Below are 23,755 nucleotides of genomic sequence, written 5' to 3' on the forward strand. Positions count from 1 at the left end.
TATGCCACCCAATCCTGAAGGACTCGTCAGGGTTAAAAATAATGTTTATGTTTGTTTATTTAAAACATTTGTATAGTCGCAAAACCCAACTTTGGACAACTAACCAATTGAAGGTAAGGACATCATTAAAAACCCTAATATAGTTTTAACTTCGCTATCACTTATAAAAAATGTTAAGTTTAGACATTTGATCTATAAAGAAAAAACTCAAAAACAAAACCAAGAAAATAAGGTATGAAATCAAATAAATCCATAAGGCAGCTTTCTAAAATAAAGGACCAACCTTTATAAGGCATATAAAGGCGCTGTTGTGTTGCCCGCCCTCCATTAAATCATCAGAGCCAAGAATGCAAATGGATTGAATCAACGCTAATTGCCTCAGGTTGAGTAAACATGAAACTACTGGGAATTTAATATCATTCAAAATCATTTAGCAAACTTCACCAGGTTGGTTGTTATTGGTAAGGTCAAACCTGAGTTTTCATAACTGCATCACTGGTGCAGATTATAATGAAATGCATTTGCCAGAGGTATCCTACAGTGGTACCTATAAATGCCACCACTGTTATTGCATTTCTCTCTCAGGGGCCCTATTTTGCAATTTCATATCATATACAGGAAACCCACTGTGGTCCTGTAATGAGTATATAATTCTGCCCCAGGGTCCAGTTTACCATCATTTGTTTTCATTACAAGGCTTGCTATCTATATTTTAAAATTGTCATTTTTGCTTTGCACTATAGTGTTAAAACTGCAACGCCACAGCAATATTTTATATGCATTTCTCAGGGGGGCTGAAATAAAACCTCTTTCGCGGTGCCCATGTCCCAGGTGTGTGCAAATTTTGAAAGTATTCTCTGATTAGGTGAAGATAATATGGACTCAGCAGGTTTTTTTTAATAGCTTCGGCATCCGTGATAGGAGCCAGGAAAAGAAAGGAGGAGAAAAGGGAGGCAAGGAGAAAGAATTGCAGCTTGGCTATTCGCGGTCTCTTTGCTTTTGCAAAAATGAAAAGACAAAAGTTAGTCCCATGATGTGTAAGTAATTGGATGCTTGGAAACATTTAAACTTGAATAAAGATCAGTGATAACAGGATCTGGGCATTGCAATCAGTTTATGCCCCAGATGCTCATAGTAAAGGCTCTTGTGTTTTGTTTGTTTCAATAAAAGTAGTGGGAGACACAAACAAAGAGTATCAGTAGCAGTTTATGTGGCTTGATCCTCTACCACGATGGAAAACTCCATTAACGGAATCAATTTTGAAGCTCAGTGTGTAGTCCCATCTTCCACAGCTTTGAAAGTAATTCCATTTAAACCAGGATCCAGGTGTTGTAGGGATTTTAATTCTTGCTGAATATTACCTGGATTTTGTACTTATCATGAAAGGAATGTGCACATTCTAAATAAAAATGTAGCTTGAATTCTACTCTATTATGCACAGCAATGAGCATTTAGATACATAACATTAGTTAGAAAATGGCAGGGTTGTTCTATTCAACAGTTAAACAGTGCAAAAGGTTGAATATTTTTAAAGAATTGTAATGCATTTTCTGAAGGCTAAATAACATGGAACTCGCATTGTTCCTTGAAATAAATGCATTTTTATCTTAAAAGATTCTATATGTGTGTGTATGGATATGGATGTGTAACTGTGTGCATCAGAGATTACTAGTTTACCATATTGGATAGCAATAGCACTTATATACCACTACATAGTGCTTTTACAGCCCTCTCTAAGTGGTTTACAGGGTCAGCATATTGCTTCCCAAAAATCTGGGTCCTCATTTTACCTACCTTAGAAGGATGGAAGACTGAGTCAACCTTGAGCCTGGGGAGATTTGATCTGCCAAACTGCTGGCAGCCAGCGATCAGCTGAAATAACTTGCAATACTCACTCTAATCACTGTTTATTTATTGATTGATTGATTTTGTCCAATACACAATGAGGCTTTTAGTGGGTATACACATAGTAAAATGTATAATGAAGGTTATAGAGGATATACTCATAGTAAAATATGTCTAAGAAAGAATAGAAAAGAAGATATAGGAATAGAACATATCAATGAAGGAATAAAAGAGGAGATATAGGACTAGAAGAAAGGTATAGGAGATATAGGAGAGCAATAGGACAGGGGATGGAAGGCACACTAGTCCACTTGTACTCGCCCCTTACTAACCTCTTAGGAATCTGGATAGGTCAACCGTGGATAATCTAAGGGTAAAGTGTTGGGGGTTTGGGGAGGACACTATGGAGTCCGGTAATGAATTCCATGCTTCGACAACCCAGTTACTGAAGTCATATTTTTTACAGTCACGTTTGGAGCGGTTAATATTAAGTTTAAATCTGTTGTGTGCTCTTGTGTTGTTGTTGTTGAAGCTGAAGTAGTCGCCGACAGGCAGGATGTTGCAACATATGATCTTGTGGGCAATACGTAGATCATGTTTAAGGCGTCTTAGTTCTAAGTTTTCTATGCCCAGGATTGAAAGTCTAGTCTTGTAGGGTCACTGTGTCACTGTGGCTCATAGATAATACACACTTACTATCTAAGGCTCTTCTATGACTTGTGGACGTCAACTCCCAGAATTCCTGAGCTAATCATGCTAGCTCAGAATTCTGGGAGTTGAAGTCCACATGTCATAGAAGAGCCAAATTTGCCTACTTCTGATCTAAGGAATCATTTTGAAACAAAGGTTTGCCAGTAATGTATAAAATTTATTTAATGATGCCCAGATATATGTTTCTGCATTTCAATACTTGGAATGGTTTTCATTTTTTCTTTCAAAAGTGTGTGTGTGTGGGGAGGAGAATCTGGTAAATTTCTCAGCAATGCAATGGGAAATATGAGGTATAGGTAGATGTCCTAACTTTCTGTAACTATCTATCAAAGGGGTCTCCAACCTTGGCAATTTTAAGACTTGTGAACTTCAACTCCCAGAATTCCTCAACCAGCTTTGAATTCTGGGAATTAAAGTCCACAAGTCTTAAAGTTGCCAAGGCTGGAGATCCCTGACCTATAACTTTCCTGATTTTCATTCTTGACATTCAGTAAAAAGTCTGTGATCAGAAATAAATTTATTCCACAAACCTCTTTTTAGAAGTGATACTATCAGCATTGTTTAGTAAAATCTCACCCTTGAGAAATTTCTCTCTGTAAATTAATTGGAGAATCTCAACAGGCCATCTGTATCTAGTTCTAAATATAATGGTCTTCAGAACACATTGTACTTTACTTTTAAAACATCAAAGTGAACATGAAAGAAAACATGAGCCAGCGGTGTGCAGCAGCTGCCAAAAAAGCCAACACAGTTCTAGACTGCATCAACAGAGTGATAGAATCAAGATCACATGAAGTGTTAATACCACTTTCTAAGGCCTTGGTAAGGCCACACTTGGAATGCTGCATTCAGTTTTGGTCACCATGATGCAAAAAGGATGTTGTGACTCTAGAAAAGTGCAGAGAAGAGCAACAAAGATGATTAGAGGACTGGAGGCTAAAACATATGAAGAACGGTTGCAGGAACTGGGCATTGCTAGTTTAGTGAAAAGAAGGACCAGGGGAGACATGATAGCAGTGTTCCAGTATCTCAGGGGTTGCTACAAAGAAGTAGGAGTTAACCTACTCCAAAGCACCTGAGGGTAGAACAAGAAGCAATGGGTGGAAACTAAACAAGGAGAGAAGCAACTTAGAACTAAGGAGAAATTTCCTGACAGTCAGTGGAACAGCTTGCCTCCAGAAGTTGTGAATACCCCAACACTGGAAGTTTTTAAGCAGATGTTGGATATCCATTTGTCTGAAGTAGTGGAGGGTTTCCTGCCTAAGCAGGGGGTTGGACTAGAAGACTTCCAAGGTCCCTTACAACTCTGTTGCTGTTGCTGTTGCTGTTATTATTATTATTATTATTATTATTATTATTATTATTATTATTATTATTATTATTATTCTACTGAGACATACCTGTCTAAAAAAGTGGAAATACTATAGGTACTGAGGGCCTATAGTAGTCCAGATGTGTTACCACATCTAACTACAGGTCCCATTATCACTGTTTGCTAAAATTTTGGAACTGGCAGTCCAATATTCTCCAAAACACCCAGTCAAAACAAAGAGCTATGGATAGAAAGTAATTAAAGAGGGAACCAACCTAGAATTAAAGAGAAATTTCCTGATGGTTCAAACAATTAATTCCTAAAATGACTTGCCTTCAAAAGTTGTGGGTGCTTCAACACTGGTGGTATTTAAAGAAGACATTTGTCTAAAATAGTGTAGGGCTGTGATAACAAACCTATGGCATGTCAGGATCGGTGCTTACCTGATGCAATAGTCCAAACTGCAGAAACAGAGAAGAATTGTAAAACTGCTTAGTCACGGTGAATATGCAAATTGTAATGTAATCTGATTGGCTGACAAACGTATATATACATAATGCACCTTTGCATTGGTGTGGCTTGTGGCTTGGCTTGAAGGTATTGTGGCTTAGTATGGTTTAGAGTGGCTTGTGAATTAGTGTGGCTTGTAGCAGAATATTGTAACTGAGAATAGCAGATAGAGAATTGTACTTTGTATAGTAACTGCTAGAGATGTAGTTAGTGTAGGTTTGCTACGAAAGAAGTAAATATTTTCCTAAGAAACTCTGCAGTACGTGTCTTCAATTTTCTTCAAGATAAAGGTTCCTGATATCCTGATCAAAGGCAGGCTGGTTAGCTGTTTTGGCTATTTGGGTGGGCTAGCTTCTGCAAAACATTAATCCAACAGGGCACGTGTGCCAGAGGTGGCACATAAAGCTCTCTCTGCTGGGATGCACACTGTCACCCCAAGTCAGATCTCTGTGGTGTTGGTTTCGTGAGCTTTTTTTCCCCTTGCAAATGATGGAACATAAAGAAAAATATTTCTTTATTTTTTATTTATTTATTTTGTCCAATACACAATAATATACAATGAAGGTAATAGAGGACACCTTCGAGGAAATAGAAATAGAGAAAGAATAGAAGAGAGAGTATAGGATAAAATAATCAATGAGAGAATAGAAGAAAGATATATAGGGATAGAAGAGAAGATATATGGGATATAGGAGAGACAATAGGACAGGGGTCAAAAGGCACTCTAGTGCACTTATGCCACACTGCCCATGTTGGCCTCCAGCTGGTCTTCCAGCACCATGTCTGCACATTTTATTTATTTATTTTATTTATTTATTTTGTCCAATACACAATGAGGGTTTTAGTGGGTATATATCTATATACACATAGAAAAATACATGATGAAGGTTATAGAGGGGATACTCATAGTAAGATATATCTAAGAAATAATAGAAAATAAGATATAGTAATAGAACATATCAATGAAAGAATAGAAGAAGAGATATAGGAATAGAAGAAAGGTATAGGAGATATAGGAGAGCAATAGGACAGGGGACAGAAGGCACTCTAGTGCACTTGTAGTCGCCCCTTACTGACCTCTTAGGAATCTGGATAGGTCAACCGTAGATAATCTAAGGGTAAAGTGTTGGGGGTTTGGGGATGACACTATGGAGTCCGGTAATGAGTTCCACGCTTTGACAACTCGGTTACTGAAGTCATATTTTTTACAGTCAAGTTTGGAGCGGTTGATATTAAGTTTAAATCTGTTGTGTGCTCTTGTGTTGTTGTGGTTGAAGCTGAAGTAGTCGCCAACAGGCAGGACGTTGCAGCATCTGAATAGATGCGTTTCCATGCATGTGCACATTCACACACATCTGTGCATGCATTTGCACACATGCGCATTCATGCATGCCTGAGCTTTCATGCACACGCACCTTACAGTTTGGGCGTGCGCATGTGCAGTTTGGGCACTCGGTGTCTAAAAGGTTTGCCATCGCTGATACCGGGTTTCCTGATTGAGCAGGCGGTTGGATTAAAAGACCTCCAAGGCCTCTTCCAACTCTATTATTCTGTTTAAAAAACCATCTGGCATGTCCTATATATTCTACTCTGTGGTTATTATGCACGATCAGTATCCCTCCTTTGACTTTTCGCAGGAAAGCACAAGAAACAGATGCTGTCATGGATATTAAGATTCCCCTCCATGAGGTTATTATAGAAGAACTGAAGCTTAAACATTCATAACTTCACAAAACAGCAAAGAAATGCCTGGCACAGGAGGAGGAAATCTATTTTCATCTGGCAAGGTAGCATCATTTTCTCTGAGAAGCACAGGAGCTAGTGTGCAATGCAAGTATATCAGCCGCCCTTGATAAATAGAAAGATTAAAAAAGAACCCAAAACATTTGACATTCAATGTAACATTTTTTGAGAATCATAAAATCATAATTGTTGCAAAAAAGACCTGCAGGATTGCTACACAGATCCTCATTCTTTGGGTTGCATCCCAATACATACATTTTACTGCCCCTGAGCAGAAGATAGACAGAAGGTAAAGAATAGAACACTTTCTTTGCAGTAAATTGGAAAGCCTGCCAACATACTAAGTGATCATCCGTCAAGCAGTGTTAATTCCTCCTTAGTTGCAACAAATTCAAGGGCTAACTATATGTGAGAGATTTCAAAGTGGCTAATGTTATATGACTGACTCATTTAAAATCTGCACAGGTCAACACCAGTTCCAACGATGACAATGATCATGGTTGACGATGACAATCATACATAAATATTAAAAATGAACACGTTAAAAGGCCAGATATAACTGTGGTTGAAAAGAAGAATCTTAGGATAGAAGACAAAGAACGGGAGAAGATCACCAAGTATCGAAATCAGAACATCAGAATTAAAAGGTAATGGCATAAACCAACCAGGGTGATCCCAGTATTTATCGGCACACAGGGTATCATACCAAAAAATATTGGATAGCGCTTAGAAAATCTGTGCACTGACAACATTTCCATCTGTCAATTGCAAAAGGCCACAGTGCTTGGATACACACATGAATTACGCCAATATTTCCCAGATTCTTGGGAAGAACTCAATATGTAGGAAGGCCAACCTCAGCTAAGGAACCGACTCCCCATTGTTGTAAACAGAGAATAACAACAGTAATAGTAATGCATGCAAAGAAAGAGAGAAAAATACGGTTGTGGAGGTATATTAGGCATATTTTTCCACGCAGAAAAAGATTACAATTCTTGAAACGTACTTTGTAATTGATTTGAAAATAACTTAAAACCATGGTATATTGCTATAGCACTTCCAAAAGAAATAAATTCAGACTTATGAATGATGAGGAACACATCTGCAACTGAAGTTAAGGATGCTTAATTGTTCACAAGGCTAATGCAGCGTGTAATACGGAAAAATGCAGTCTTTAATTTTAATAGTCATCTCTGGCAATGTGATTACTATATTTGAGTATTCTAGTGCAGATACACATTTATTTATTTATTTATTTATTTATTTATTTATTTATTTATTTATTTATTTATTTATTTATTTATTTATTTATTTATTTATTTATTTATTTATTTATTTATTCCAATACACAATGAGGGTTTTAGTGGGTATATATCTATATACGCATAGTAAAATACATGATGAAGGTTATGGAGGAGATACTCATAGTAAAATATATCTAAGAAATAATAGAAAAGAAGATATAGTAATAAAACATAAAACAAGATAAAGTAATATCAATGAAAGAATAGAAGAAGAGATATAGGAATAGAAGAAAGGTATAGGAGATATAGGAGAGCAATAGGACAGGGGACGGAAGGCACTCTAGTGCACTTGTACTCGCCCATTACTGACCTCTGGATAGGTCAACCGTAGATAATCTAAGGGTAAAGTGTTGGGGGTTTGGGGATGACACTATGGAGTCCGGTAATGAGTTCCACGCTTCGACAACTTGGTTACTGAAGTCATATTTTTTTCAGTCAAGTTTGGAGCGGTTAATATTAAGTTTAAATCTGTTGTGTGCTCTTGTGTTGTTGTGGTTGAAGCTGAAGTAGTCGCCAACAGGCAGGACGTTGCAGCATATGATCTTGTGGGCAATACTTAGATCTTGTTTTAAGGCGTCTTAGTTCTAAACTTTCTAGGCCCAGGATTGAAAGTCTAGTCTAGTCAAGTCTAGTCTTGTAGGGTATTCTATTTCGAGTGGAGGAGTGAACAGCTATAAAGATGCAATCCTATATACAGTTACCTGGATCTAAGTTTAATTAAATTTGATCTTGGGCTTGGTGCATTTTATTTATCATAAGAATCATAATCTAGGTTGACTCAGCTTTCCATCCTTCCAAGATCAATAAAATGAGGACCCAGATTGTTGGGAGCAATATGCTTACTCTCTGTAAACTGCTTAGAGAGGCCTGCAAATGTACTGTGAAGTGGTATATAAGCCTAAATGCTATTGTAATAATCATAATTTTATTGTTCCAAAATGGTTCCTGCCCAAATCAATGCAAAAGATTAACTCACAGTATAATAAAAGAGCAAAATTAGGACAATCAACAGAAGTATATCTTCCTACTGATAAAAGCATCTAAAAATAAGCTAAGAATAAGTAGGAAGCACATTGGAAGATTGCAAAAGTACTTATGAATATTTATTCTAATTTGTTTCACATTAAATAGCTATTTTTGACTGCTCATGAGAACATGGCAACCTTTACTAAAGAGACAAGCTCCTTATCACAGTTATTCTACCTATCCTCACCATTATGTTTCCGTTATTTAAAGTGTTACTTTATTACAACCCACACAGGGTTGTGCACATCAACACAGTATCCTGGGCATCAGTATCCCCACTGCAAGTATATTCTCCACACTGCTTAAATTATCATATTTGTGAGATTTTGGGATTGTATCTCATGGGGAAAGCACTGAATAGCAACATCCTTGAAGGAGCTGTTGATGTTCCCAGGAGGTAGCACTTGAAAACCACAGGTACAAAATGTTAGGCTGGCCAACATGATAGACTGCATTGCAACAGAGGAGGATTTAATTAGCTCAGAACCTTCTCAGAAAAAGACCTTGTGCAATCCCAAGATGGAAAGGGATGGAAGGAAGCGATTCAGGAAGACATTAAAATTGCTCTGTGTAATAACAGAGTTGTAAGGGACCCTGGAGGTCTTCTAGTCCAACCCCCTGCTTAAGAAGGAAACCCTATCCTACTTCAGACAAATGGTTGTCCAACATCTTCTTAAAAACTTCCACTGTTGGAGCATTCACAACTTCTGGAGGCAGGCTGTTCCACGGATTAATTGTTCTAAAGGTCAGAAAATTTCTCCTTAGTTTCCATTGCTTTTTGTTCTACCCTCAGTTGCTTTGGAGAATAGTTTGACTCCCTCTTTTTTGTGGCAACCCCTGAGATATTGGAAAACTGCTATCATGTCTCCCCTGGTCCTTCTTCTCATTAAAATAGCCATACCCAGTTCTTGCAACTGTTCTTCGTATGTTTTAGCCTCTAGTCCCTTAATCATCTTTGTTGCTCTTCTCTTCACTTTTTCTAGAGTCTCAACATCCTTTTTACATCATGGCGACCAAAATTGACTGCAGTATTCCAAGTATGGTCTTACCAAGGCCTTATAAAGTGGTATTAACCCTTCACGTGATCTTGATTTTATCCCTCTGTTAATGCAGCCTAGAACTGTGTTGGCTTATTTTGGCAGCTGCTGCACAATGCTAGCTCATATCTAAATGGTTGTCTACTGGAACTCCAAGATCCCTCTCACTATGGGTAATGCATCACTGAAATGGTCTCTCTCATTAAAAAAAAAGTCATAAATAGCTTGGTAATTTGCTTCACATTGCTGACTGGAACATAACTTTATCTCCTGATAATGACTAACTCACTTTCTAAAACCAGCATTTTTTAAAGAAAATTGCATCAGTGGAACAGCTTGCCTCCAGAAGTTGTGAATGATCCAACACTGGAGATTTTAAACAGATGTTGGATAACCATTTGTCTAAAGTGGTGTAGGGTTTCCTGCCAAAGCAGGGGTTGAAGACCTCCAAGGTCCTTTCCAACTTGTTGTTTTTGTTGTTGTTGTTGTTGTTGTTATTGTTGTTGTTGTTAACAATACAAAACAGCAAATAAGATCACTATTCTGGATTTCGTATTCCATCACCAGTCGGGCGCTTCCCAAGCACCTAGGACTGCATGATATAGCGGCGAATCATGTATACCGACCCCAGTAGAGAAGCCTATTGCAATTAACAGATGGAGATTTTGTCAATTCCGATGGTTTTCAAATGTCTGCTGAGTACCACTGGGACCACTTTCACTGGCTTATGCCAGAGTCGTTGCAGCTCGATTTTTAGATCTTCGTATTTCACTAATTTCTCTAGCTGCTTCTCCTCAATTCTGCTGTCTCCTGGGATTGCGATGTCCATAATCTATGCTTTCTTTTTCTCCACAATCAGGATGTCTGTTGTGTTATGCTTCAAAATCCGGTCAGTCTGAAGTCTGAAGTCCCACAGTAGTTTTACTTGCTCATTTTCAACCACTTTTTCAGGCTTATGATCCCACCAGTTCTTTGCCACTGGTAGATGGTAGTTCTGGCACAGGTTCCAGTAGATCATCTGTGCCACAGCATCATGTCTATGCTTATAGTCAGTCTGTGCAATCTTTTTGCAGCAGCTGAGGATGTGATCGATTGTTTCATCTGTTTCTTTACAGAGTCTGCACTTCGGATCATCTCTTGATTTTTCAGTTCTGATTTCAATAGCATTTATTCTAATGGCCTGATTTTGATTTTGATTATTATTATTATTCCAACATACTATACCATAAATACAGCAAATTTTTATTTAATAATCAGTCAATTTCAGTTTACAAGTCAATGCTATGATTTACCTAATGCTCTCTTTTCAAAAATAATAAAACAGCGTAATTTAATAACTTACTTTTCACTTGGAGGAGGTGTAAGAGAAGGAAAGGTGAAGAGGTGTCAGATTTCCAATCAACACAGGAATCTGCACCTATAAAAATAAAAGCCAATGTGAAGATCATAGCATCCAGAACATGTTGTGGGAGGTAAATTTTCTTCAGCTTCTTCAAAAAGTTGAACCTTTTATCCAGCTGATCATTAGCTATGAATATGTTTAAAACAAGTTACTTTTTGTTCAGTTCTGAATACTTCTGGATTAAGTTCTGTATTATTATTTTATTTATTTATTGAATTTGCCTTCTATTCCGCCCAATCCCAAAGGAATCAAGGCGACTTACAATGACATAAAATACAAATACAATACAATAAAAGAAGTCAAATATAAAAGTCTAAAACTTTAACTATAAAACTATAAAAGTATAAAACTCCAATTAAAACCCACAGAATCCAATCAACGTACATGCATACCATTCACACAATTTGGCCATGATAGATGTTAATTCATGGCCTCCAGGCCTGCTGGCAAAACCAGGTTTTCGCAGCCTTGTGGAAGGTGTGAGCAGGTGTAGGGTGGGAGCAGTAGAGACATTGCGGGGGGAGCTGATTCCATAGAGCTGGGGTGGCAACAGAGAAGGCCCTCCCCCGCAGCCCCACCAACCTGCATTGCTTAGTCGACAGGACCTGGAGGAGGCCAACTCTGTCTGCTCTTACTGGTCTCTGGGAGGTGTGCAGCAAAAGATGGTCCCATAAATAGCCTGGCCCTGAGCCATGTAGGGCTTTATAGGTAATAACCAACATCTGGAATTGTGACCAGAGACTAATAGGAAACCAGTGAAGCTTGCAGAGCTTAGGTACTGGTTTATTGTGCCTGCTACTATCCCAGGCACTACCCTGTTTCCCCAAAAATAAGTCACCCCCAAAAGTAAGACATGGGAGAGGTTTTGTAGAATTGCCTAATATAAGACATCCCCTGAAAGTAAGACATAGGAGAGGTTTCATTTCGCAGTATTCACGAACAGAACATATATAACACCGCTGTCCATAAATTGCATCGCAAAACGCTGCATTGATCAGATTTAAAACACATCCAATACGCATCCAACATGCAGCTGCTTGTTTGGATGCGTTTTTGCTGCAACAGAATACAGGATACAATTCATTGAAAAAAAATAAGACATCCCCTGAAAATAAGACGTAGCACATCTTTAGGAGCAAAAATTAATATAAGACGCTGTCTTATTTTCGGCGAAACACGGGTATTAGAAACAATGGAACATAAGAACATAAGAACAGCCATACTGAATCAGGCCAAAGCCCATCGAGTCCAGCATTCTGTGTCACACAGTGGCCCACCAATTATCCTTGGGGATCTTGAGCAGAAAGAGAAGGCAAGACCCTCCCTTTCCCTTGACCCTCAACAAATGGTACCCAAGGGAACCCTGTCTGCCTCAACCAATACTTGGACATCTGTTTCAATAACCACCGATACACTTGGCATCCATGAATCTGTCTAATCCTGCCTTGAAGCTATCAAGACTGACAGCTATCACGACCTCTTCTGGAAGTGAATTCCATCAACCAAGGATCCTCTGGGTGAAGAAATATTTCCCTTGATTTGTCCTCACTTTCTTACATACGAGCTTTAGGGAGTGGCCCCTTGTCCTAGTATTGTGTGTTAAAGAAAATAATATTTTTTCTCTATCCACCTTTTTCTCTCCCATGCATGATTTTATACACTTCGATCAAGTCACCCCTGAAACACTATCTTTTAAGGCTGAAGAGGCCAAGGCGTTGCAACCTGGTATCATAAGGGAGCTGCTCCAGAACTGTACACAATACTCCAAGTGTGGTCTCACCATCGATTTGTACAGAGGCAATACAACACTTACCGACTTATTTTTGATTCCCTTCCTAATCATGCTGGGACTATGGGATCCTTTCAAATTAATAAAATTGACCATATCAAGATAAAACACCGAATCCTCATCACTTTTGGAAGATTTTGCAAAAAAGAAATATTTCCAGATTAGTCAAGTGGTGAAGGCACTGTTAGAAATGTTACAGTGATCTACTAAGACAGTGTTGGCAAACGTGCCCACACTCATTCCCTCTCCCCCACACATGCACACACACACCTTGCTACCCCTGCACAGGCACACAATCCCCCCCCATCCTCATGCATGTGCACAGGCCACACTGAATCCTGGCACAGTGAAAAAATGGCCAAACAGGCAAACCGGAAGTTCCAAAAAACAGACTTCCGGTTTGCCCCTTGGGCGTTTTTCCCCACTCCGGGGCTTCAGGGAAGCTCCTGAAGCCTCTGGAGGGCAAAATGGCCTTCACCAAGGCCAAATATCAGTTGGCTACTGTGCACATGCAGGGTGGAGCTGATAAAGGGCAATGCCACACGTGCCCTCCAATATAGCTCTGCATGCCACCCATGGCATGTGTGGCATAGGTTTGCCATCACAATACAGTGATACCTTGTCTTACAAACCTAATTGGTTCTGGGACTAGGTTCTTAAGGTGAAAAGTTTGTAAGACGAAACAATGTTTCCCATAGGAATCAATGGAAAAGCGCTTAATGTGTGCAAGCCCAAAATTCACCTCTTTTGCCACCCAAAACACCTGTTTTTGCACTGCTGGGATTACCCTGAGGCTCCTGTCCATGGGAAACCCCACCTCCGGACTTCTGTATTTTTGCCATGCTGCAGGGGAATCCCAGCATCGCAAAAACAAGCGCTTGGCTGGCAAAGGAAGTCCTGAGGTGGGGTTTCCCAGTGAAAGGAGCATCAGTGAAATTGCAGCATCGCAAAAACACCAAAGTCCTCAAAACCCCACCTCTGCACCTCTGTGTTTTTGTGGTGCTGCGATTTCACTGAGGCTCCCCTTGCTGGGAAACCCCACCTCCGGACTTCCATTGCCAGTGAAGCACCCGTTTTTGCACTGCTGGGATCCCCCTGCTGGGATCCCCCTGCTGGGATTCCCCTGCAGCATCACAAAAACACAGAGGTCTGGAGGTGGGGTTTCCCATGGAGGGGAGCCTCAGGAGAATCCCAGCAGCGCAAAAACGGGTGCTTCGCTGGCAACAGAAGTCCGGAGGCGGGGCATCCCAGCGGCAGCGGTAGGTTTGTAAGGTGAAAATAGTTTGTAAGAAGAGGCAAAAAAATCTTGAACCCCAGGTTTGTATCTCAAAAAGTTTGTATGACAAGGCGTTTGTAAGATGAGGTATCACTGTACTAGGAAATGGCTTTGGTGGTAGCCTCAATTTCTGGAATTAGTTGCCTTCTTCAGGTCTTATTGGCAGTCAACAAACAGATATATGACAGACTGGAGAGCCATTTTGGTCTAGTAGTTAAAACAACAGGCTAGAAAGTGGGAGACCGTGAGTTCTACTCCCACATTAGGCTATGAAATCCAGCCTGGTAATTTTGGGCCTTTGGACACTTTCTCTCACAGAGTTGTTATTGTTGTGGGCAAATAGGAAGAGGACGGTGTGTTGAATATGTTCGCCGCCTTAAGTTATTTGTAAAAATAATAAAAGCAGGCTATAAATAAATAAAATAAACTTGCTTCGTTGAAGACACATGTGGCTGCACACATACGGTACATCAGAGTATCTCTGTTTCAGCATGGTTGTTGAAATAATCAATGCAATTCGAAATCCTAAATGTGTCAACCTGATGTAAGAAAACAAGTCTTTTATCATTTTGTGTTATTGCAAAAAAAATGGACTGTTCTCAGAGATCAGTCGAAACACCTCGCGCTGCTGGTGATGTGAAGGTCAACCCCGACTCATTTGCAGCCAACTGTTTGTTATTTAAAAGCTCTTGTTCCATGCATCAGGAGTTCTTCTTTGACCAGCAGGTGCCTTCATTTCCAATCCAGAAGAAACCAAAGATTCCTTGTGTTCTCAGCCATTAACAATGCCTTTGATGTGCAAAGTAAAAGCTGTTTATTAGTAACCAGGAGAAACACCCTTCACTTTCATGCAGGGATGGAGATATTAGACAGATAAAAGAGGTTTCTGTACATACAAATAATGGATCACTTACTTCTCCCAGTCACCCAGGTTCAACTAAAACATTTCTGCAATAGCATTTACATTAGATTATATTTAACCAGTTTCACTGTAAGGCTTCTTCTGGACAGGTTCATAATCAAAACACAAAACCTGAGTGGTTATATATTATTTATTTATTTATTATTTATTATTTAGATTTGTATGCCGCCCCTCTCCGCGAACTCGGGGCGGCTCACAACAAAAAATATAAACAATCGTACAAATCCAAATAAATTCAATAAATTTAAGTATTTAAAATAGTTTTAAAAAGAACCCCACTATATTAACAAGCACACACACAAACATACCATACATAAATTTTACGTGGCCGGGGGAGGTGTTTCAGTTCCCCCATGCCTGACGACAAAGGTGGGTTTTGAGAGCTTTACGGAAGGCAGGGAGAGTAGGGGCAGTTCTAATCTCCGGGGGGAGTTGGTTCCAGAGGGCCGGGGCCGCCACAGTGAAGGCTCTTCCCCTGGGGCCCGCCAACCGACATTGTTTAGTTGACGGGACCCGGAGAAGGCCCACTCTGTGGGACCTAATCGGTCGCTGGGATTCGTGCGGCAGAAGGCGGTCTCGGAGATATTCTGGTCCGATGCCATGAAGGGCTTTAAAGGTCATAACCTTTAAAACTTTTTTGTTTCATTTAAATTATGAATCAAATCAGCTTAATTGATGGCTGCTTGTTTTGGATTAAGTTGCTTCCTCTGCCCACTACAGCCATTGGAACTTGATCCAAAAGACAATTGGACTTTCTTGGGTTTTCTTTTCCATTGAAAACATTTCCCTTCTCGTAAAAAAAAGCAATCAAGCAAACAGTAAAGCAACTGCCAAAGATTCAACAGTAAACAGCCCAACTAAACAAACTCTAAGACCACCAGAATATAAACTGACAGCAAACTGCACTCTTTACCAGCATTGATGATGTTTCACAGTTTGAGTAATGAAACATTTACAAGAAATCAAGAAAGTTTAGAAAGCACAGAGGATTGTTTGATTGTTTGATTTGGTTGTTTAATTTTATTTCTTTAAATTTGATAATCTTTATTGAGTTTTTTAGTTAAAAACAAACAACATATAAACAAGATATACAAAAATACATGAAATATAAACAAATAAAGTAAATACTAACCACTTTTACACAGTGAAGGGCTAACAAAATTTTGACTACCACCCTGTGGGCGTGGCTTATGCAGGACACCCTGCATTTTCTTTCAACATCTTTTAGTGCAAATTGGATGCTCTGGGGTGGAGCTACATTTTCACTACGCCACTGCGTTCCCCCTCACTCCCGTCCGGGCAATAGCCCATGCTTGCTTTTTACAGCTATTTCATTTCCAGATATATTTACACTTCACAATATTACCGTACTTCTCGCTTTACATACATATAAAGACACACATATATCTATCCTTCTCTATCCTGCATCTATATTATCTACTATTTTCATTAAATTTGTTGATTACATTTTTACAATTTTTTCCTGTTTGTTTATTGTTGTGGTTGGCTCTAGCCCAGCTCCTGCCCCAGGGAATGGGGAGGTGGATGCAGGGGAAACTTCTACATGTCACAGGCCTGTGTTATTGCCGACAGAATCGGTTCAGAGTTTAGTTTCCTCGGACGAAGAAGAAGGTGGGAGTGACTCGGCAGAGGAGGGCTTGGCACACAGCCAAGGCAGTCACTCTCCCTTATCTTCCATTGATTCAGATGATGACATTTTGGACCCACGCAAGCGCAGAATTATGCGTAGAAGAGACCAAATAAGAACATATTACAGGAAATAAGGGAGGCCACCTGTGTTCGGGTGGAGCTCCAGTAATTAGGGCTGCTGCTATAAATAGCAGGTGTGGAAGAATATCTGAACGGAGTTCATCAGAAATCTTGTGTTGCTGGACTTTGTTGCTTTTTCACGCCTTTGAAACCAAAGCAAAGCAACGTGTGTGTGTGTGTGTGTGTCACACTTTGTTGGAAGAAGAAGGGGTGTGATGTGTCTTCACAGCTGCTAGCTAAGTACTTAATGACTGCTTAAGGGAAATTGTACAGACCACCCGGTTGTTTTGGGAAGAGTGCTCTTTGCAATACAAAAAGAGTGCTTTGTTTATTTTGAATTTTGTGATAAAGAACATTGTTTTGAATTTTCAAACGTGTGAGTGTCTGAAATTTGTACCCTTGAATTTTTGGGAGGCTCCTATCAGAGAGCCCGGCAGAACAGTTTATTTAACTTGTTTGTATTATCTCTTATAACTTTTAGCCACTTGTAAAAGTTTTCCCATACGGTAAAAAATCTGTTTCTTGTTTGTTTTGCAATTCATGACTAAGCCTGGTCACTTCAGCACAGTCCATTAGTTTATTAATTATCATGATATCTGATGGGAGCAGAGGTGGGCTGCTAAGGTGGAACGGTGATGTGTGCTCGTCCCCATGGCTCTGAGTGCTAGCGGAGTCCAGGGCAATTATGCTACTTCACCTGTGCAAGTAGCAAAATTGCACACGGAGACACAGGTGCACCCATGTTCCGGCGTAGTTTTTTGCTTCCACGTGCGTGCGTCTCCATGTGCAATTTTGCTAGCTGCCCAGGGTAAAATAAAAGAATCTATTAAGTTTTATGAAATCTAGAAAAGACAATTGTGCAAGAACCCCATTATAAGATTATTATTGTCTCAAAGGAAAGCTGAGTATGAGATCATAGAAGTTAATTATGAGGCAAACAATAACAAAAATACGACAAAAATAAGCCGAGGAAACAAGGCTACCTGTAATGAACTAAGACCCCCATCATTATAAGTGTCATCAGTACCATCTCTGAGAAGAATTTCACAACATAAAAGAAAATATTTAAGCTCTTACTGAAACAAACAAGCAAACAAATAAGGTCTATGGAGATTCTCTGTCATCCAGGTCATGATTGTTATTTAAGACTGAGTCAACTGGATTTTCTGGTTTTTCTCTGAAGACATTTTGCTTCTCATTCAAGAAGTTTCTTTAGCTCTGAGGTAAAGAAGTTTCTTGGATGAAAAGCGAAGCATCTTTGCCTATAAGGCGATCCAACCGGTCAGTCTTAGAGGAGATCAACCCTGACTGCTCTTTAGAAGGCCAGATCCTGAAGATGAAAGTCAAATACTTTGGCCACCTAATGAGAAAGAAGAACTCACTGGAGAAGAGCCTAATGCTGGGAAAGATGGAGGGCAAAAGAAGAAGGGGACAACAGAGAATGAGGTGGCTGGATGGAGTCACTGAAGCAGTAGGTGTGAGCTTAAATGCACTCCAGAGGATGGTAGAAGACAGGAAGGTCTAGAGGAGGAGTAGGCAAAGTTGGTTCTTCTATGACTGGTGGACTTCAACTCCCAGAATTCCTGAGCCAATCATGCTAGCTCAGGAATTCTGGGAATTGAAGTCCACATGTCATAGAAGAGCCAACTTTGCCTAACCCTGGCCTAGAGGAACGTTGTCCATGAGGTTGCGATGGGTCAAATATTACTTCCCAACTAACAACAACAACAATATAAATATGTTAAATTTTCTGACAGGAACAAATTACTCAAATGTCCAGTTATGATGCCTCTATAGATCTGAAGATAATTTTAGATTTGATCTTTAGGAAAAAAATTGTGAGAGTGAATATTAAACCATCTGCAGATATTAATGGTGCTGCTGCATAGAATAAACACCTAAGTCAATGGACAGCAATTACACCTGCTGCTTTTAGCCCAATTCTCAGCATAAATGGAATTAAATTGCACACTGACCATCCCTTTTAAAATGTTCTCATTTTATCAACTCCTTATTTTAAGCCAGTAAAGTAAAGTTCATTTTCCCAATTTTAGCAAATAAACCAATAGTTATGGGTCACATTGGGTTATCTTGTCCCTGAAACACAGAATTCAAAGGGGTTTAGGAGCCTCAGGTGCTTATCGTAGAGAAGAAAAATTAGAAATGAATTATTATCAAACAAAAGTGGTTGTACTTATAAAACAAAACACTAATGTTCTCCTGCAATAAAAAAAATCAACAGTATAATTGAGCAAATTAAGACTCTTAAACACTTAGGAATTGTGTTCCTATTTTCTAATAACTGGAAGGAGCAGAGAAAAGAACCCAATTTCATCTCATGCACAAAAAACCCCCACCTCTAATGCAATAATTAGATTTGCCAACCACAATAGAAATAATTATGTTCCCATTCTAATCATGTTTTTCAGGGTCAAAATGCTGAGCTTAATACTTTATGGTGCACAAATTTATGCCTATAAAGGTATTAGGGGAAAAAAAAGCCAGCGAGAGAAAAACCCTGGAGGTAATTCAGTCCAAGTTCTTAAGAGCAATGTTTTATCTCTTTTGCTATATTTCAAGAAAGCTTGGAGAGGGAGACCCAACTAAGGAGCAACTTATTGAAATACTAACTAAATTAATTTTAATGAGAGACTTCTATTCTGAACAATCTTGATTAACAATTTAACCCCTCCAGGTGAAACAAAAAAAAATAACCTTAGATTACACCTTTAGATTCTCACTGATATCACAAGCATCTGGAAGGATGTCAAAAGATATCAAGCAACATATGTTGGATTTAGATTTGGATCATAAACTATATCTAGATTAGTAAGATCCCTTCCTTTCCTCCTTCCCTCCTTCCTTCCTTCTTCCTTCCCTCCTTCCTTCCTTCTTCCTTCCCTCCTTCCTTCCTTCCATCCTTCCTTCCTTCCATCCTTCCTTCCCTCCTTCCCTCCTTCCTTTCCTCCTTTCCTCCTTCCTTCCTTCCTTCCTTCCATCCCTTCCTTCCCTCCTTCCTTCCTTCCTTCCCTCCCTCCTTCCTTCCCTCCTTCCTTCCTTCCTTCTTTCCATCCTTCCCTCCCTCCTTCCCAGCGCCACATGATGGGGTGAGTTCCCTTTACTTGATCCAGCTCTTGCCCACGTAGCAGTTCAAAAGCATGCAAATGTGAGTAGATAAATACTGCATTTTTTTTAGTATAAAACACATCTTTTTCCTCCCTAAAAGAGGCTGTTAATTTGGATGAATCATATACTCTGAATGTAGGGTTTTTTCCCCAGCCTTAACTAGCTGCTAACGATTTTCCCAGCTCTTTCCAGGTTGCAAGCTCTTTCATTGTTACTCTCATCAAATGAAGGTTTTTTAAAAAGTCCTAACTAGGGGATAAAATAATGTGCTGGCTAAGGATGCTAGCTGGATGAATACCTGGTAAGCAGATTTCCCCATTTTCCTCCCCCAAAATTAAGATGCATCTTATATTCCTATGTGTCTTATACTCCAAAAATTACGGTAGGTACCACTTAAAGATTACAGCCTCCTGTGTGCCTTCAGTGCATGCTGACCCCATGAACACAAAAAAATGTTTTCAGATAAAGACTGGCCCCATCGACTAAGACACAGAGAAACACTGGGCCCTAGAGCTGGACGCAACTGGACAGTGGAAATCTTAACCTTTATCTTTTCTTTCCATTATATCAGGGGTTAGGACTGATTTCATGGAGGGCTGAATCAGGGCTGTGTTTGACCTCAGGGGGCCAGATGGGCATGGCTAGGATGGGCATGGCCACCTTGACGTCACTCATGTCAAGGGCATCTGTGATGGCTCGGGCAGGGCTGGGGGGATCCTTCTGCAGCCATCTGCAAGCAACTGGGAGACTGGGTGGGCCATTGTGGCCCTCCCAAACTTTGCTTTCCCTGGCAGGTCATTTGCTATTTCCAGGGTGGCCCCATGGGCCAGATCTAAGCACCCCATGGGCTGGATCCAACCAACGGGCCTTGGATTTGACACCCCTGAATTACATTAACACATTAAAATTCAATAACTGTTTTTTTTGACCACAATCAAGGTTTTTTGGGATGAACCAGATCTTAGGATTTCAAGCTGTAAGTTCTCACTTTTTGTTTGCCCTAATAGGAGCAAAGGAATGATGAAACAAATTAAATTCCAACCAAATTGATTTGAATTAATTTATTAAAAGGTGGGGGGGCAGGGGTTGTTTGGCGTGGGTGGATTTGGATTCCAGCTCAACTGTCCTGAGTTCAAACTTTATAAAGTAACACACTGTCCATTAAAAATCCAGAAAGCAAAATTAAGTAACTTGAAAAATCACCACTTTTCCAATAATAATTTTCTGTTGAATATTGGAAGAAGTAAAATACCAGGTGTGTCTAATTTTGGGGCAGATTTAATTCTAAATCAAGGAGAAGGATAGATTCTCTTGACTTTAACTTGGCAAGGACAGAAACTCCCACACCATCGTGTTCATATGCCTGATAGCGTGTCAGACAAAATGAATGGCCTTGATGTTGTTGCTGTTGTTCTAATTGCTCCATTAGCAGAATTATCCTAATAGCTTTCTTGATTCGGCTATTAGACAGCCTTAGTTACAGGCACAAGTTAGCAAACAACAAAGAAGGCGCTTCCTGCTACATAGACACTGCTGCTTTACCTTAATTCGTGGGTTAGTAACCTTCTCATTTTGGGAGGCTGTCAGAAGCCATGAGAACATAGTTCAGCAGTATATATCATCAGCATGAAGTTAATGTAGTTAATGCTTAGAGAGGGCTGTAAAGGACTATGAAGCGGTATATAAGTCTAAATGCTATTTCTATTGCTATTATACAGGTCTTTTTTGGTCTGGTGGATATTCAGGAGTTTTTAACAATACAGGTCATCCTCACAATGAGAACCATAATTTCCATGTGCTAGGCAATGTGGTTTTTAAAGAAATTGTGCCTAATTGGATAGAAACATCTGAAGTAAATACATGCCGGTTACCAAACGCTCAAGTTTTAATCACATGGCCAATTGTAAATGCAAGAACCTGTCATAAGTCACTTTTTTTCACTGCCAGTGTAACTTTGAACAATCACTAATGAACGGTTGTAAGTCAAGGATTAAGCACATACTGTGTGTATGTATATTTCCACATGATATATATTTTTGCCAATATACATTGGGACAAAATGTTTGTGTACACACATATAAGTAATTAATATTGTCCATTAGAAGGCACCTGATTCAATTCTCCAATTTGTAAATTGATTCAGATATTGAATTGTGCAAAACCAAAGCAACTCAGATCATTATTTTATGTCATATGATGCTTAAGCTTTCAATTTCCCTATGCACATACATATGCACAGCCAGGACTAAATTAATTGTTGTAAACATTCTAGCTTGATTTATTTCTTACCCATCCTTTTTCTAGTCTTGATGATTAATTTATGGCCTGATTTAATTTGTTTTCCAGGGAAAGATAGTGCTAGCTGACTGTTTATGCATGTCTCTAAAGAGATGCTGTTGTTGTTGTTAGTTGCAAAGTCTGACCCACTGCAACTCCATGGACAACCATCCTCTGGAGTCCATTTAAGTTCACAGTTCCTGCTTCAGTGACTTCATCCAGTCACTTCATTCTCTGTTGTCCCCTTCTTCTTTTGCCCTCAATCTTTCCCAGCACTTCATCAGACCAACTATCTGCTACAGACAAATCTAAACTGAATTGAAATCCCAAGTATCCTTTTCTCCCTCCACTTTGATGTTTATTTCATTTTATAAATAGTTGGGCTAATTTCAGTTACTTTCTGCAAAAGCTTAGTTCACTCTACTAAATAAATAATTTCTTCAACATTGTCAAACTGCACTACTATTACTACTAGTTTTTTCATCATTCCTAATACCCATTTCCTCCCACTTATGACTGTATGACTGTAATTTGTTGCTTGTATACTAAGATTTTTATTAATATTGATTGTTTCTTCATTGCTTACTTGACCCCTATGACAATCATTCAGTGTTGTACCACATGATTCTTGACAAATCTATATTTTCTTTTATGTACGCTGAGAGCATCTGCACCAAGATAAATTCCTTGTGTGTCCAATCACACTTGGCCAATAAAGAATTCTATTCTATTCTATTCAGGTCCCAATATAGCCTATTTATTCCTTCCCAGACATCTTCTGCTTGAAATTTATTTGTTTGTTTGTCAAACAATTATAGGATGGTAATTTGTATAAATAAAACATTAGAAAAGCAATGATAAAAAGTAAGGATAGAAGACAATAGAACAGTAGGACAGGGACGGTAGGCACAATGGTGCGCTTATGCACACCCCTTACAGACCTCTTAGAAACGGGGAGAGGTCAATTGCAGATAGTCTAAGGTTAAAGGTTTTGGGGTTAGGAGTAGAAACCACAGAGTCAGGTAGTGCATTCCAGGCATTGATCACTCTATCGTTGAAGTCTCATTTTCTGCAGTCTAGTTTGGAGCGGTTAACATTTAGTCTAAATCTGTTACATGCTTGTGTGTTGTTGCAGTTGAAGGTGAAGTAGTCACTAACAGGAAGGAGATTTCAGTATATGGTTTTATGAACTATAGTTAAGTCAGAATGGAGACGACAACGTTGTATATCGCCTAATCGAAGAATTTCAAGTCTGGCAGAGTAAAGCATTTTGTTGCGGGAAGAGGAGTGAAGGACTCTTCTTGTGAAATATTTCTGGACTCCCTCAATTGTGTTGATGTCAGATATGTAATGTGGGTTCCAAACAAACAAACAAACAAACAAACAAACAAACAAACAAACAAACAAACAAACAAAGTTTTTCCCAATCATTTTGAACAATGTGTTTTACACCTTTAGAAGAAAGGGTAGGGTGACTTGATGGCTGCTACTGTATTTAGAATCTGTGCATTGAAGTGCTAAGGTTATTTTTTTATTTAAAAAATCCTTACTGCTTGCTGCTCCATTGCTTTCTGAAGCAAGGTTGTTATTGGTCAGATTTAAATAACTGTCTATTCAATGGCAATTTCAAATGAAAACATTATCAGATCAGTGTTTGGCTTTCCATTATCTGCAACCGAAAGCATCCAACTCCTTTTTGAATAAT

This window comes from Erythrolamprus reginae, chromosome 9 (assembly GCF_031021105.1).
Source record: "Erythrolamprus reginae isolate rEryReg1 chromosome 9, rEryReg1.hap1, whole genome shotgun sequence".
Classification (NCBI taxonomy): Eukaryota; Metazoa; Chordata; class Lepidosauria; order Squamata; family Dipsadidae; genus Erythrolamprus; species Erythrolamprus reginae.